Raw genomic sequence first — 6,000 nt, 5'->3', positions numbered from 1 at the left:
AAGCGAAAATCTACAGTCAAGCGTCAATCAGCAGACAGCCGTGTGTTCTTTAGTCATGAGCCTGTTGTCAAAACGGCAGAAAAAAATGGTCACAAACGAAATATTGTTTCTACACTTAAAATGAACAAAGAAAAAATGAGCTAGCCTGATATAAGTCATGTTCATGACGATGCAAATGTAACGAGATTTCGAACTGTTCTGTTGCACACGTTGGGACTCATTTTATTTTTCTACAAAAAACATTTGCCATGAAGGGAATCGAACCCGGGCCGCCCTGCGTTACAAGGTAGATGCCTATCCGCTAGACCATTTGGGAAAACTTGATATGTACACCCTAAGATATCTAAGTGTGATTTCGATGAGGTCTGTAGCAGAGGCCATAGAGCACAGCAAACAAATAATCATGTGTTTAAATATCCTTGTCGTTTTGAAAAATTACCATTGTCACCTGCACAGGAATGCCATGCGGCCAACATTGAAGAAATGTGCTTCTCAAATCTGTCATTAACACTGTTTTCCACACGCTTTTTTCATTGCATTGCCATATAATCAATTGGTCATTGATGCGTCACGAATAACGACAATGCATCGAAAATTAAAGAAATGTAAACATGAATTATGTTATTACTGTCTAAGCATCGCAAAGCTGTATGCGTAAAGGCGTCTGACGTCACAGTGGCTTGCCTGAAACAAAGGAATCAGAGAAACATGTGCTTACAGGGGCGTCGAAGCGCCTTCTCCCGCTGATGGAGCAAAGTTGCTACAGTGACAAAGACAAGCTCCGCGCTCATGGGCAATGTATATGGGGCAACTGTGCTGCGAGTATCTAAGCAGTCGTCGTGCATGGATAAAATGCAATGTTTCAAACAGATCTGATGAATTCACCTACTTTGAAAAAGTGTGCGTTAGAAAGTTCTTTTGACACAAAGCGAAAATCTACAGTCAAGCGTCAATCAGCAGACAGCCGTGTGTTCTTTAGTCATGAGCCTGTTGTCAAAACGGCAGAAAAAAATGGTCACAAACGAAATATTGTTTCTACACTTAAAATGAACAAAGAAAAAATGAGCTAGCCTGATATAAGTCATGTTCATGACGATGCAAATGTAACGAGATTTCGAACTGTTCTGTTGCACACGTTGGGACTCATTTTATTTTTTTACAAAAAACATTTGCCATGACGGGAATCGAACCCGGGCCACCCTGCGTTACAAGGTAGATGCCTATCCGCTAGACCATTTGGGAAAACTTGATATGTACACCCTAAGATATCTAAGTGTCATTTCGATGAGGTCTGTAGCAGAGGCCATAGAGCACAGCAAACAAATAATCATGTGTTTAAATATCCTTGTCGTTTTGAAAAATTACCATTGTCACCTGCACAGGAATGCCATGCGGCCAATATTGATGAAATGTGCTTCTCAAATCTGTCATTAACACTGTTTTCCACACGCTTTTTTCATTGCATTGCCATAAAATCAATTGGTCATTGATGCGTCACGAATAACGACAATGCGTCGAAAATTAAAGAAATGTAAACATGAATTATGTTATTACTGTCTAAGCATCGGAAAGCTGTATGCGTAAAGGCGTCTGACGTCACAGTGGCTTGCCTGAAACAAAGGAATTAGAGAAACATGTGCTTACAGGGGCGTCGAACCGCCTTCTCCCGCTGATGGAGCAAAGTTGCTACAGTGACAAAGACAAGCTCCGCGCTCATGGGCAATTTATATGAGGCAACTGTGCTGCGAGTATCTAAGTAGTCGTCGTGCATGGATAAAATGCAATGTTTCAAACAGATCTGATGAATTCACCTACTTTGAAAAAGTGTGCGTTAGGAAGTTCTTTTGACACAAAGCGAAAATCTACAGTCAAGCGTCAATCAGCAGACAGCCGTGTGTTCTTTAGTCATGAGCCTGTTGTCAAAACGGCAGAAAAAAATGGTCACAAACGAAATATTGTTTCTACACTTAAAATGAACAAAGAAAAAATGAGCTAGCCTGATATAAGTCATGTTCATGACGATGCAAATGTAACGAGATTTCGAACTGTTCTGTTGCACACGTTGGGACTCATTTTATTTTTCTACAAAAAACATTTGCCACGACGGGAATCGAACCCGGGCCGCCCTGCGTTACAAGGTAGATGCCTATCCGCTAGACCATTTGGGAAAACTTGATATGTACACCCTAAGATATCTAAGTGTCATTTCGATGAGGTCTGTAGCAGAGGCCATAGAGCACAGCAAACAAATAATCATGTGTTTAAATATCCTTGTCGTTTTGAAAAATTACCATTGTCACCTGCACAGGAATGCCATGCGGCCAACATTGAAGAAATGTGCTTCTCAAATCTGTCATTAACACTGTTTTCCACACGCTTTTTTCATTGCATTGCCATATAATCAATTGGTCATTGATGCGTCACGAATAACGACAATGCGTCGAAAATTAAAGAAATGTAAACATGAATTATGTTATTACTGTCTAAGCATCGCAAAGCTGTATGCGTAAAGGCGTCTGACGTCACAGTGGCTTGCCTGAAACAAAGGAATCAGAGAAACATGTGCTTACAGGGGCGTCGAAGCGCCTTCTCCCGCTGATGGAGCAAAGTTGCTACAGTGACAAAGACAAGCTCCGCGCTCATGGGCAATGTATATGGGGCAACTGTGCTGCGAGTATCAAAGCAGTCGTCGTGCATGGATAAAATGCAATGTTTCAAACAGATCTGATGAATTCACCTACTTTGAAAAAGTGTGCGTTAGAAAGTTCTTTTGACACAAAGCGAAAATCTACAGTCAAGCGTCAATCAGCAGACAGCCGTGTGTTCTTTAGTCATGAGCGTGTTGTCAAAACGGCAGAAAAAAATGGTCACAAACGAAATATTGTTTCTACACTTAAAATGAACAAAGAAAAAATGAGCTAGCCTGATATAAGTCATGTTCATGACGATGCAAATGTAACGAGATTTCGAACTGTTCTGTTGCACACGTTGGGACTCATTTTATTTTTCTACAAAAAACATTTGCCATGACGGGAATCGAACCCGGGCCGCCCTGCGTTACAAGGTAGATGCCTATCCGCTAGACCATTTGGGAAAACTTGATATGTACACCCTAAGATATCTAAGTGTCATTTCGATGAGGTCTGTAGCAGAGGCCATAGAGCACAGCAAACAAATAATCATGTGTTTAAATATCCTTGTCGTTTTGAAAAATTACCATTGTCACCTGCACAGGAATGCCATGCGGCCAACATTGAAGAAATGTGCTTCTCAAATCTGTCATTAACACTGTTTTCCACACGCTTTTTTCATTGCATTGCCATATAATCAATTGGTCATTGATGCGTCACGAATAACGACAATGCGTCGAAAATTAAAGAAATGTAAACATGAATTATGTTATTTCTGTCAAAGCATCGCAAAGCTGTATGCGTAAAGGCGTCTGACGTCACAGTGGCTTGCCTGAAACAAAGGAATTAGAGAAACATGTGCTTACAGGGGCGTCGAACCGCCTTCTCCCGCTGATGGAGCAAAGTTGCTACAGTGACAAAGACAAGCTCCGCGCTCATGGGCAATTTATATGAGGCAACTGTGCTGCGAGTATCTAAGTAGTCGTCGTGCATGGATAAAATGCAATGTTTCAAACAGATCTGATGAATTCACCTACTTTGAAAAAGTGTGCGTTAGGGAGTTCTTTTGACACAAAGCGAAAATCTACAGTCAAGCGTCAATCAGCAGACAGCCGTGTGTTCTTTAGTAATGAGCCTGTTGTCAAAACGGCAGAAAAAAATGTTCACAAACGAAATATTGTTTCTACACTTAAAATGAACAAAGAAAAAATGAGCTAGCCTGATATAAGTCATGTTCATGACGATGCAAATGTAACGAGATTTCGAACTGTTCTGTTGCACACGTTGGGACTCATTTTATTTTTCTACAAAAAACATTTGCCACGACGGGAATCGAACCCGGGCCACCATGGGTTACAAGGTAGATGCCTATCCGCTAGACCATTTGGGAAAACTTGATATGTATACCCTAAGATATCTAAGTGTCATTTCGATGAGGTCTGTAGCAGAGGCCATAGAGCACAGCAAACAAATAATCATGTGTTTAAATATCCTTGTCGTTTTGAAAAATTACCATTGTCACCTGCACAGGAATGCCATGCGGCCAACATTGAAGAAATGTGCTTCTCAAATCTGTCATTAACACTGTTTTCCACACGCTTTTTTCATTGCATTGCCATATAATCAATTGGTCATTGATGCGTCACGAATAACGACAATGCGTCGAAAATTAAAGAAATGTAAACATGAATTATGTTATTACTGTCTAAGCATCGCAAAGCTGTATGCGTAAAGGCGTCTGACTTCACAGTGGCTTGCCTGAAACAAAGGAATTAGAGAAACATGTGCTTACAGGGGCGTCGAACCGCCTTCTCCCGCTGATGGAGCAAAGTTGCTACAGTGACAAAGACAAGCTCCGCGCTCATGGGCAATTTATATGAGGCAACTGTGCTGCGAGTATCTAAGTAGTCGTCGTGCATGGATAAAATGCAATGTTTCAAACAGATCTGATAAATTCACCTACTTTGAAAAAGTGTGCGTTAGGAAGTTCTTTTGACACAAAGCGAAAATCTACAGTCAAGCGTCAATCAGCAGACAGCCGTGTGTTCTTTAGTCATGAGCCTGTTGTCAAAACGGCAGAAAAAAATGTTCACAAACGAAATATTGTTTCTACACTTAAAATGAACAAAGAAAAAATGAGCTAGCCTGATATAAGTCATGTTCATGACGATGCAAATGTAACGAGATTTCGAACTGTTCTGTTGCACACGTTGGGACTCATTTTATTTTTCTACAAAAATCCTTTGCCATGACGGGAATCGAACCCGGGCCGCCCTGCGTGACAAGGCAGATTCCTATCCGCTAGACCATTTGGGAAGACTTGATATGTACACCCTAAGATATCTAAGTGTCATTTCGATGAGGTCTGTAGCAGAGGCCATAGAGCACAGCAAACAAATAATCAAGTGTTTAAATATCCTTGTCGTTTTGAAAAATTACCATTGTCACCTGCACAGGAATGCCCTGCGGCCAACATTGAAGAAATGTGCTTCTCAAATCTGTCATTAACACTGTTTTTCACACGCTTTTTTCATTGCATTGCCATATAATCAATTGGTCATTGATGCGTCACAAATAACGACAATTCGTCGAAAATTAAAGAAATGTAAACATGAATTATGTTATTACTGTCTAAGCATCGCAAAGCTGTATGCGTAAAGGCGTCTGACGTCACAGTGGCTTGCCTGAAACAAAGGAATTAGAGAAACATGTGCTTACAGGGGCGTCGAACCGCCTTCTCCCGCTGATGGAGCAAAGTTGCTACAGTGACAAAGACAAGCTCCGCGCTCATGGGCAATTTATATGAGGCAACTGTGCTGCGAGTATCTAAGTAGTCGTCGTGCATGGATAAAATGCAATGTTTCAAACAGATCTGATGAATTCACCTACTTTGAAAAAGTGTGCGTTAGGGAGTTCTTTTGACACAAAGCGAAAATCTACAGTCAAGCGTCAATCAGCAGACAGCAGTGTGTTCTTTAGTAATGAGCCTGTTTTCAAAACGGCAGAAAAAAATGTTCACAAACGAAATATTGTTTCTACACTTAAAATGAACAAAGAAAAAATGAGCTAGCCTGATATAAGTCATGTTCATGACGATGCAAATGTAACGAGATTTCGAACTGTTCTGTTGCACACGTTGGGACTCATTTTATTTTTCTACAAAAAACATTTGCCACGACGGGAATCGAACCCGGGCCACCATGGGTTACAAGGTAGATGCCTATCCGCTAGACCATTTGGGAAAACTTGATATGTATACCCTAAGATATCTAAGTGTCATTTCGATGAGGTCTGTAGCAGAGGCCATAGAGCACAGCAAACAAATAATCATGTGTTTAAATATCCTTGTCGTTTTGAAAAATTACCATTG

Source organism: Argentina silus (genome assembly GCF_951799395.1).
Source record: "Argentina silus genome assembly, chromosome: 3".
NCBI classification, from domain to species: Eukaryota; Metazoa; Chordata; class Actinopteri; order Argentiniformes; family Argentinidae; genus Argentina; species Argentina silus.
The sequence above is the reverse complement of the archived record's forward strand: the minus strand, read 5'-3'. Positions refer to the sequence as shown.